Below are 12,367 nucleotides of genomic sequence, written 5' to 3' on the forward strand. Positions count from 1 at the left end.
TTTATCTGATTTGGCAAGGTTTTTATGCAAATGATGGTGGAAAATAAGTATGTGGTCAATAACAAAAGTTCATCTCAATATTTTGTTATATATCCTTTGTTGGCAATGACAGAGGTCAAACGTTTTCTTGAAGGCCTAGGCTATGAATCGTTTGTCCAGTATGATATTATATTATAATAAGATTAATCTGTATTTTCTATGTTTTATGTATTGCTTTTTACATATACCTGAATGAAATGTTGTAAGGATTGTAAACGTAAACCAACTATGCTTAGGGCTAAGTAATGAGTTTGCAGTCTCATAAATAAGTAAAGTGACATTCTTCAATGTCTTCTTCCAGTCTTGGAAAACCGGTTAGACTCATGATTAAGCAATATTCTTGAATAGACTTTCCTCTCTTCCCAGACACACCTGAATGCCTTAAAGGAATGTTGTTTTGCAGGACTGTCCAAAAAGCTGTATAAAATGTTATGCTTTTGAATACACTGGCAGAAGGCATCCACTTCTCCCAAATAGAGACACGTTTCTCTGTGTGGTCATTTTCCTGATTCATATACATCTGCGCAGTTCTGATTTGAAATTCACCTCCGTGACCCTGAGAGACCGGGAGGTCTCCCCCAACAGTTTGGCGCCCATACCTTGGACGTCACGGACCAGGACCTCCCTCCGCTCCAACAGGCCTGATCAACCAACAGCCCCGGTAAGTGTTACATACTGTGTATTCACTGCCGACAAGGTTGTTTTTGGAGAGGAGGGGGTGACAGGCCTTGTGTCCCCATCGGAGTTAAAGGTAACCGATAGTGACTCGGTGGTGATGCCCGCTGGGGGCCCAGTAGCTCGAATCCTACCCTGTGGTGTGGATTTCAATTGTCACAAGGGATCCGGAGGATGGATTGTAGGGAGTAAGACGGCAGCAGTTGGATATAGCTAGATAGACTGACCCGATCCGTAGTTTGAGGATACGGGGGGGATACCCGTGATCGAAGATAGGGATTAGGACAATAAATTGGTACAGCTGACCAAGTCCGGAGGGCGGGACATTCTTGTATGTGACATTTTTGTACGTCCTCCTCCTTTCACGGGACACCTTTGTTTTTACTTAGCTGAGGGAGCTAGAGTAAGGGTGGAACGCCCCAGTGCCGGCCGGACTGTAGCGTGCACCATATAGTCTTGAATTAGTGTAATCCAACTGCCGTCAAGACAGCAACAATGCTTAGGTGGAGAAAAAGAAAGTTGAGAAGGTTTGCAGAATGTTATAGAACTAGTGACAGACAGAGAGGAAAAGAAAGTTGTGCGCCATGCCTCAGAGATTTCTAAGGTGTTAGGTTTGCCTAGGAGCGGATGGCTATAGCCGTCACATGGAATGCGGCGCTGAAGGGAAAGAAAGTGAAGTTGAAAGATAAAGGATTGTGGTAAGATGCACAGGTGTTTGGTAAAGTGTAGCGCAGATGTTGCAGTCAGAAGGATAGGTTGAAATAGAAGAAGGTGCAGGAGACAGGGGTGTATGTTAACTCAGCTAATTCACATTTACATCATGCTGGGGGAAGTTGCCCAGCAAATGGTTTTACAAGGTGGTCAGACGATTCAGGAAGAATCAGAGGAATATGTTGGATAGCCTGGTGAGAATAGAGAGTTTACAAGTACAAAATTTGTTACTTTGAGTCCCTGAAGTGTCGACCCCTTATTGTACAAATAAGTGAAAATTTTGAACAATTGGTGTTGTAAAAGAGTGGCAGCATTATATCTTAAAATAGAATAGGGCAGGTAAATACATATTTTTGCACCGTTATAGCTAATCTAAAAATTCATAAAGACTTACCCCAATAATGTTGGAAGGTATTATATCCATTTAGAAAAAATAGATCCAACAGAGACGTGTATTATGGAGAATTAGATTTCTTGAGATACAGACTGCCAGTATTTCATTAATATTTTGATTTTCCTTTCTTCATGGATATTAGTGTACAGTATATACAAACTGTGTTATCTATTGTAAGGTCTCAAAATTCCCCAGCAATGTATATTGTTGCAGAGAACCTTGCTAGATTAGTACACTAAAAAAAAAGGTGTTTTGAAAAACAATGCATGGGGAAGGGTTTCTAAAAGTCTATATAGTGTCTATATAGAGAGAATTGGGTAGAAGGGGAAAGGGAAAAGAGAGACAGAATTTTGAGTTATGTATATAATAAAAATGTACCTTGTGAGCGACCAAAAATGGCGATGGTGTGGTATGGGCCTGTTCTAGCTGTCACTGGAAAAATCCGGATGAGAGTGAACTTTGTTGTGGATGTGGAGACTCTAGGCCGCAATACTATGATAAACCATGTGCTATTTTAGGTCAGATCTAAAAATGGTGGATGAAGCACATGGTGGTCGAGGCATGGTTATTACAAAAGAAGTGAGATGGGGATGTGTGAAGAAGACCATGTAATGTGTAAATGTTTAAACAACAGATTGGGTGGACTACTACATACTCAGACAGAAAAAAAGGTGTTTTATCTATAATTAGACTAAGATCATGGTTAAATATATATAAAGTAATATTTGGGACTTGGGTCAGTCATAAAGAGAGTGTCAGGTTAGTAGGAAATTGGATTTAATGAGTATTTGCAATGTGAGCCTCAGAGATCAAAATGTTAACATCCATTGCTATATTGAAAATATTAAATTAAAGCTGTTAGTATAATACTGAAAGATTTAATATGAATGAATGAATGAATGTATGAATGAATGAATGAATGAATGAGTGGTTGTGCTGGAGATGGCAGTGGAAGACATTTAAGATATATCCAGTGTGTAGGTTGGATTGAGTAAGCACAGTCATAGGGGAAATGCCTTAGGCTATGTGTCCACGGTAGAATGTACCTGCGGATTTTTTCTGCATGAAAATCCGCGATAGATTTTTAACCCAACAAGGGGAAGACAAGCCCTGTTTGCTATTGGCTTCAGGGTGTGGACCCAAAATACAGGTATTTCCAGTTTGTGGGTCAAACAACTAAAGTTTCAACTTACAGGGGGGGTAGTCCTATTATTTGCTATAAAAAAAGGAGACTTTTCTCTACTTTAGCAATGCATTGTAAATTATATTGGAAAAAGTAATTGACAATAGTGTTTTATTTTACTGATTCTATCTAAACAGAATAAATTGAATTGTGGACATGTTTAGATTTATTGGCAGATATTGGAGCATAGAGGTCAGGCTGTGTACAATTAGTTAATTATTATAATCTTTATTAATAATCTAATTTATTAATAATTATAATAATTTGGTTTACGGTGGATGATTTATGGAATTCTGTGTTTGATATATAATGTATTGAATAATCTGTTTTCTTTTTATAGAAAGATTGTAATGCAGATTTCTGTGTTTCAAGCAAAGGTTGAAAAGTCATTGAAATCGTTTTCCATTATAAGGCTACACATAACATATTTATGGTGTTCCCGGTTAGGTATGATCTATACAATGTGACTTTTGTGCCTAAATGTAGAGCTCCGGTGACACACACTTTTTGAATCTAATTATGCTTTGGATAATGGATTCAAAAAGGGGGGAAAGACCTATTTTTAAGTTTTTAATTTGTTAATCAATTGAGTTTTTCTATTAAGTTTTCTTTATATTTTTATCTGTAATGGAGGATACAGCAGACAGACATATATCTCATGATTGCTCTGCTGTAACAAGAATTGTCAGATTTTGAAAATGTCTCAGATGAGCCCATTGCTAATGCAGATTTTAAGTTTTTTTCGTAGATGGATCCAGATACCAAGATGCTGGTTGATTTTGCACTGGATATGCTGAGGTTACACAACATGAGGTAATAAAATCGAACCACTCCTCTCCCATCAGAATAGGAGAACGAGATGAAGATTTGCGATTGCTGTGGTTCGTAGAGCGGAAAGGGGTAAGATAGTCAAATGTGGCTATAGGCAGCAGATCTTTTCTAGTGTGACGTGAAAACCCTATAAAGACCGTAGAGTGCATATGAGCCCAGGTGGAGGCTCTCTCACAGGTGCAGACAGCAAAGAAGCAGTGAATGGGCCTAGAGTTGAGAGTCCTTTACCAATGCAGACCAGTACCTTGGTGGCTCCTGTCACATCCGTGACATTGGTCACTACTTGTGTTTTTAAATCCCTACAGAAACAAGTGATTCAGCAAGGAACGGAGTGTGAGACGCAGGGAGCCAGCTGACTGAGGAAGGTCTGTGGATAAAGGGCGGTAAGCTTTCTCTGCCATGAGTGCTTTACTCAATAATGGCCCAGGTAACCCATGAACACATGTGACAAAGATCATTATAAGTGTGGTGGTGGACAAGATATGGGCGGCACCAGTGCTCAGTACCCAGGTGGCCAGACACACCAAGTCTTGTAAGACCTGTGCTTAATACAAAGTAGAGAAACTAAAAAGACCTCGTAGAAACACTCCCCTCATCCGCTCTACTGCTCCGGTGATTGCAGATTAGTCATATACATCTACCATGAGTAGGTTTATGTGAGTTTGTGCGTGTTGTGTAAATTTCTTTCCAGGTTTGGTCATTCCAGTGCAGAAAGCGATGTTATTGCTGAAAAGCACATGATGGAGGTGGTATGTAAAAATGGGTTTACAGAAGTAAAGAAAGTGTATATTTTTATAGAAAGGTGGAAACTTCTTTTCGTGATAAACAGGTCTATTTGTAAGATATTTTTTGGTTTATCTCAGGCATGTACAATTTTTTTTATATGATTGACTAAATAGTGTGATAAACAGGTGTATTCTCCAATTCCAGATTTTAAATCAGTGTCAGGAGCACGTGGTCTTCAGTCAGGGGACTGATTGATCCTAAAAGGACAAGCGAGAATGAGCCATCCAGCCACAGACATGTCAATAAGCACGACGGCAGGGCAACATGGATTCACACGTCGCATTGCAGAAGGGTCGGCCCACCGAAGCTACACTGAGCGTCTTGCTTGTATTTATCCTTTTTAAAAGACCTATACAGTGTCAGACCATCATTGCCAAAATACGTAGAAGAGAGGACTTAGAGAACCTTGAGACATGGGAAAGTCCAACTACAAAGGGTGAGGACTCGTCTAGGAGTCTTTAGTCTCAAACCGGTGAAGAAAACCCTTTCCCCTCTCCGCCCATGCCTCAACGTTCAGTCAGGCAGGTTTTCCCAAACAATCTCTTTCCCTCTCTTCCTAAGGGAACACAGTACCCTTAGTATTCGGAAATGGCAGAAATAAGTCTTTAGGGGGGACTGGCACCATAAGAATTGAGTAACCTGAAATACTTAATTCAGTCATTTCACAGACCCCTATACGTAGTTTAGTCGATGTAGCCTAATATACATATTTATGAATGCTTTTGTTTTCTTCTAACACATATATAAATATATTCGTTGATTTGCCTTAATACAAAATGCCAGCTGTTAACCCTCTAATCCTGGGAAAAGTTTTGGGAGAGCCCATCCCACCAGGCTGATGTCTCCCCGGCCTAGTCTGCTGAGCACTGGCAGTGACACGCGAGTTAAGATCTTCGCCTCAGAAACCAATGGACCTAAAACAACTGAAGCAGAGAGCGGCTGCCATTCCACCCATTATCTCAGAAGGCTTCTCTGAGTCAACGCCTCAAACTGTTCACATGAAGCCTCATCACGCTTTGGATCTTTATCAAGAGCAGATCACCAAGGTTCACGAGTCGGCCCTGGACAGGACTAGCACCAACCAAGTATCCTCCTTCTCATTTAACATCTGGAAAAGACCACAGACAACGTGTAGCAAATGTTGTTTTGTTATGTGCTAACCTCAAGATAAGATCTAGACTCAAACTTCCTTGGTCAGGATAATGTGCCCTAATAAAAGTGTTAATGCCGATCCTAATAAGCCCTGTAAATCATGGAGTTACCTTTGAGCAGATAAGAACAAGTAACCAAGGTAGAACCAGGCCCCATAGAACTGTGTCAAACAATGACCTATTGGAAGACCCCCATGTATATATTGATGTAATTGGAGTCCCAAGGGGGGTCCCAGATGAGAATAAGGCCAGAGAGGAAGTAGCAGCAGGATTTAAGTCCTTACTTCCCATTATTACTGTGAATAAAAATGTTGCATGGATCAATTATCTCTATTATAATCAACAGAGATTTGTTAATTACTTCAGGAACTCCTTAACTGGGTTAGCTACTCAGTTGGGTCAGACTACTCTGCTGGCCAACCAGAACCGGATGGCTCTGGATATGCTATTAGCAGAAAAAGGAGGTGTCTGTGCAATGATAGGAGAGGCCTGTTGTACTTATGTCCCAGATGAAACAGGCCCAAATGGTAAGGTTACCCAGGCCCTGAAACAATTAAATTCCCTATCTAAAGAATTGAAAGAAAATTCAGGGGTAACCAATCCTTGGGGTGACTGGTTTAGTTGGATGACCTCTCTGAAAGGGATACTAATTCATATAGGGATTATAACCCTTCTAGTGTTGTTTTTTGCTATAATTATTGTTTACTGTATTTTGCCTTGCTGTAAGAAGATTTGTAATAAGGGGACAAACGAGGATATAGCCATGGCAACCTTCTCTTCAGTATTACATACACCAGTAGCCCCCTCCAAATCTGACACAATGGTTACCATCAAAGCTCAACAACCCAAAGTGAAACTTAGCAGGTTGTTATAGAAGGGCACCATGGGGCCCGGTTCCCCTCTGTGCTAGGAAAAGAGCGTGATAGCATGCACCTATATACCATATCTATAAGACACTGTAGTCTCTGGGTAGCCCTCACGGAGTAAGTAGACAGATAATCTTATTAAGGGGGGACTGTGAAGGCCTAGGCTATGAATCGTTTGTCCAGTATGATATTATATTATAATAAGATTAATCTGTATTTTCTATGTTTTATGTATTGCTTTTTACATATACCTGAATGAAATGTTGCAAGGATTGTAAACGTAAACCAACTATGCTTAGGGCTAAGTAATGAGTTTGCAGTCTCATAAATAAGTAAAGTGACATTCTTCAATGTCTTCTTCCAGTCTTGGAAAACCGGTTAGACTCATGATTAAGCAATATTCTTGAATAGACTTTCCTCTCTATCCAGACACACCTGAATGCCTTAAAGGAATGTTGTTTTGCAGGACTGTCCAAAAAGCTGTATAAAATGTTATGCTTTTGAATACACTGGCAGAAGGCATCCACTTCTCCCAAATAGAGACACGTTTCTCTGTGTGGTCATTTTCCTGATTCATATACATCTGCGCAGTTCTGATTTGAAATTCACCTCCGTGACCCTGAGAGACCGGGAGGTCTCCCCCAACAGTAAGTCTTCACAAGGTTAGTACACACTGTTGTTGGTATGTTGGCCTATTCCTCCATGCAGATCTCCTCTAGAGCAGTGATGTTTTGGGCCTGTTGCTGGGCAACACGGACTTTCAACTCCCTCCAAAGGTTTTCTACGTGGCTGAGATCTGGAGACTGGCTAGGCCACTCCAGGACCTTCATATGCTTCTTATGAAGCCACTCTGTTGTGAATGTTATCCGAGTGGGTGCTGGTGTGGAGCTCCCTCTGGTGGCCAGGAATGTTAATGAAACTGAGTTTGAATCTGTGATTGAGATGTGATGCCCTGGCAAAACCAGGTAGTCACAGAAGTAGTCCACCCTCCTTGATCCCACCAAAAACCCACACCCAGGTACAACACACAGCCATTAAAGCCTAGACACTCCCTCATGACAATAGGGACACACCAGTAGGTGGGATCAGGCGGATGAGAACGCCGACCTAGGGGTCCTGAGGTGTCAGAGGCGGGACACAGTAGTCAGTTAGTGAGAGGAGTTGAGAGGAGTTCAGTTCTGACGTTTGAACAGAGTTGACCGTTGACAGTTGAAGTCTGGCAGAGAAGTGGAGTCAGGGGTAGGGGCCCCAGAACTACCTGGCTAGGTGGCAGACAGTAAATAGGGCCAAAAGCGACGGAGATCCGGTCGTGGGAGACCTTAAGTGGACCGGGGCAGGGTTGTAGCCCGCCGGTGCCGACAGCGGGAATCCGGTCCGGAGGCCGTGCACAGATGGGGTGCCTGGACCCTAGGACGAGGAAGGTTGCATGCCCCTTGTTAATTAACCAGCAGAGGACGAGGTTTCAGGCCTTGTTCTCCATAAGCCCAGAGAGAGAACGGAAGCCCAACGTGGGGGATAGGGTGTCCGTCAGAACCCACAGAAATCTCAAGGGTCAGATTTCGCGGGCCACAGCTCCCAAACATACACACTACCGGGAGTGGACTTCCCCGTTCCATGCGGAGTCGTCCCACAGAAGACACAAACACAGAGTGCAGGTGGAAGGGACCCCTGTTTGCTACACCCGGGTGTGGGACCCGAATACACCCACCAAAGGCGACCGGTCACTGGCAACTTGGTTTACCACTAGAATTGTGTGTGATTATTGAACTGTGAGTACACCATTGATCCCCGGTCCAACCTGGCACGCCACCTCCAGCAGCCATTACTCCCATGTACCAAAGTGCCCCGGGACTACACCTCCCCTACCCGTGGAGGGCATCCCATCTTGCTGCCCCGCTCCATCAGCCCCGGGTGCCCCATCACCAGGCAGCGGCGGTGTCACCATCCCTCACCACAACGCACGGGTGGCGTCACCGACGCATCAATCCCCTATAAATATCCCTTTCCGACGGTTGTGAGGATGGCCGGCCGTGCAAGCCCGGATCCGGTCACCACTCGAGCTGCAGCAGCGAACCCGGATCCGGGTGGCCCCAGAAGCGGCAGCGGCCCCCCATCTTCAACAACCCGAACCTTGCGTCACGAACAGGATTCCTACCCCATCTACAAACCTGGATGACGTGCGCCTTCTTTTGAACTGTAGACTGTGAACCGTTACAAAATTTTGGACTGCTGCCATCTTGCTCGCCTTATTTGGCACCAAAAACAACAACATCATCATCTTCTTCCCCGAAAAAGGCGCAAAGCAGAAGCCCCGCCCCCTAAGAATGCGGGCGGAACCCGGTGACTCACAGAGCAGGAAGTTGCAAAGAACAGTGGGTGCCGTGAGACTACTGTCGAAAACAAAGGGGGAGGGCAGGAAGGAGCAGCATGTGACCCGAGAGGATAAAGGACAGGGAGACCAGGACTCTGCAGAAATCCGTTCCTGGACACCAACGCGGCAAGATGTCTCAGCGGTCCGGCAACCAGCGTGTGGAGGGTCCCGTTCCCGGGACCGCCGACTGGATTGAGGAGCAGACGGAGAAAATGTGCCGAAAGATCCAGGCCCAAGCCCACTTCTTCTTGACGAGGTGGACGACCGAGATGAAGGGCCTGGCTGCAGCTGTCCAGGCGCACGAGATGGAGATGGCCTCGGAGGAGCGGGTAAGCAGTGACCCACACCCCTATGTTCCCCAGAAACCGGCCGTCTTGGCTGAGGGGACCGGCCAGCCCCCATCCACCATGTCGCCTCCCTTATCACCCGTGTCTGCGGCCAATGCCCCGATCTCTCCGCTACCCCAACTTGCGGTAGCGGAACCCGTCTTGTCTGCATAGGAGGACCCAACAGCAGCGACTTTGGGCCTTGTGTGTACCACCGACTCGGCACCCGTCTCGGCCCCGAGCCAGGCCGCAACCCTGATGACATCCCGTCCGGCCCCGAGCCAGCCCGCAACCCCAAGGACGTCTTCCCCGGCCCTGAGTCTGGCCGCACCAGTGATGACGTCGGCTCCGCCAGTCTGTCCCGCCGCACCAGTGATGACGTCGGCTCCGGCAGTCTGGCCGGCCGCAACGGTGATGACGTCGGCTCCGGCAGTCCGCCCGGCCGCAATGGAAGCAGCACCCAACCGGAAGTCTACCCCAGCTGCGGCGCTAGCCGCTCCCAAATACCCCATCCCGGCTGTGAAGCAGCCGAGATGTACCTGCAGAGAGGTGGAGCAGTCCACCAATCAATGGGGCCCACGCAATGTGAGAGGCTGGTCGTCGCCGGCGCCGAGGGCATCCAAGTGGCCTTGGCTCCCGAGCAGGAGGCGAAGCACTGAACCCGTGCCCCGTACTGAGAGCGGCAGCAACAGCATCTGCGCAGGGAGATCGCTGCCAGAGAGAAGCGTAAGGCGGATGTGCTTGCCCGCACTTATAAGGAGAAGGATCACCTGCGGCAGGCTACCTCCCAGGTTTGGGGCCCGACATATAGAGGACAGGTCCGATACTTGGACCACCAGAAAAGATGGGGTTTTATCTACGAGCCGGGATTGGAGTCCAAAATTTTTGTATCCCGGAGAGATGTGGCCCCTCACTTGCCAACCGGCCACCCAGATCGTAATCTGGAACCCGGGTATATGGTGAGCTACACCCGGCATTGTGGAGAGCGAGGGTGGTTTGCCCTGGACATCAAGAAGTGGGTCGTGGTGAATGAAACACCATGTCTCGCCTCCCACCGTCATTTGTTTGAAGAAAAGGAGTAGGTAGCGGATTCCGGCTACCCTTCTTTAGTTAACATGTTTCCCCTGTTTAAAGTTAACCATGGACCATGGCTTCAGGACTGGTGAAGCCACCCAAAAACTTTCTTGGGCCCTGTAAATAACCCCCATCTACCTTCTTGTTACTCCACCACCAGGACTGTAACGCCTCTGGAGAGATTGGTTGGAGGAAGGGCCTGCAGTGGAGTCGGCCGAGGCCTAGTCATCATTAAAACCGATGGCTAACCTCCAGGCCAAGGGTTCCGGACCGTGGAACTCTTGGGGTGGACTGGTGGGTAAGGGACTTTTACCCGGACATTCTGGACACCCACAGGAACTCGGGACAGTGTGACACCTGTGACTAGCGGTGGCACCAAGGGTTGACTCAGGTGTTTTGGGTGGCGGGTGAAAGGGAAGAAAGCGATAATGTTTACTTGTTCTTTGCAACGTTTAAGTGATGTGCCTCCCTTATGGGCCAAAAAGTTTTAAAATGTTTTTTCCAATGTTTATACTTGTTACATTTTCTAATTGCAGAAGCAGAAAAAATAAACATCAGTGGCCGGACAGCCCGAGGACAGGCTGTATTCAACTAAGGGGGAGTGTGACGCCCTGGCAAAACCAGGTAGTCACAGAAGTAGTCCACCCTCCTTGATACCACTAAAAACCCACACCCAGGTACAACACACAGACATTAAGCCTAGCCACCCCCCTCATGACAATAGGGACACACCAGTAGGCCCACCTAGGAGTCCTGAGGTGTCAGGGGCGGGAACACAGTAGTCAGTGAGAGGAGTTGAGAGGAGTTCAGTTCTAACGGTTGAACAGAGTTGACCGTTGAGAGTTGAAGTCTGGCAGAGAAGTGCAGTCAGGGGTAGGGGCCCCTGGACTACCTGGCTAGGTGGCAGACAGTAAACAGGGTCACAGGCGATGGAGATCCGGTCGCAGGAAACCTTAAGTGGACCGGGGCAGGGTTGTAGCCTGCCGGTGCCGACAGCGGGAATCCGGTCCGGAGGCCGTGCACAGATGGGGTGCCTGGACCCTAGGACGAGGAAGGTTGCATGCCCCTTGTTAATTAACCAGTAGAGGATGAGGTTTCAGGCCTTGTTCTCCATAAGCCCAGAGAGCGAAACGGAAGAACAACGCGGGGGATAGGGTGTCCTTCAGAACCCACAGAAATCCCAAGGGTCAGATTTCGAGGGCCACAGCTCCCAAGCATACACACTACCGGGAGTGGACTTCCCCGTTCCATGCGGAGTCGTCCCACAGAAGGTACAAACACAGAGTGCAGGAGGAAAGGACCCCTGTTTGCTACACCTGTGTGTTAGACCCGAATACACCCACCAAAGGCAACCGGTCACTGGCAACTTGGTTTACCACTGGACTTGTGTGTGATTATTGAACTGTGAGTACACCACTGATCCCCGGTCCAACCCGGTATGCCACCTCCAGCAGCCATTACTCCCATGTACCAAAGTGCCCCGGGACTACACCTCCCCTAACCGTGGAGGGCATCCCATCTTGATGCCCAGCTCCATCACCCCCCGGGTGCCCCATCACCAGGCAGCGGCGGTGTCACCATCCCTCACCGCAACCCATGGGTGGCATCACCAACACATCAATCCCCTGTAAATATCCCTTTCCGATGGTTGTGAGGACAGACGGCTGTGGGAGCCCGGGTCTTGTCACCACTCGAGCCGCAGCAGCGAACCCGGATCCGAGCAGCCCCAGAAGCGGCAGCGGCCCCCGCCCACAACACAGACAGGTGACGGAATTAATTGGGAATCCAGGAAATCCTATTGCAGATCAGTCTAGTTTATTTAGGAGAGCATTTTGTGCCTGGCGGTTGCCGGTTCCTGCCTGCTTCTGAAGATAGCTGGGAGTTTTCTGTTTTTCCCATTTATTTGGTGCCTGAATCTACTCCAGATAAGTTTTCTGTTTCTGTGCCTAATTGCTGGATT

The 12,367-nt window shown here is 46.9% G+C and overlaps 1 protein-coding gene across 1 annotated transcript in view; it reads right to left on the bottom strand.

Moving 5' to 3' along the window:
- C6H7orf57 (chromosome 6 C7orf57 homolog) overlaps positions 1-12,367 on the bottom strand; it is a 287,295-nt gene that overhangs the window by 20,139 nt on the left and 254,789 nt on the right. The gene's annotated exons all lie outside the window — the stretch shown is intronic.

Source organism: Anomaloglossus baeobatrachus, chromosome 6, assembly GCF_048569485.1.
Source record: "Anomaloglossus baeobatrachus isolate aAnoBae1 chromosome 6, aAnoBae1.hap1, whole genome shotgun sequence".
NCBI lineage: Eukaryota > Metazoa > Chordata > Amphibia > Anura > Aromobatidae > Anomaloglossus > Anomaloglossus baeobatrachus.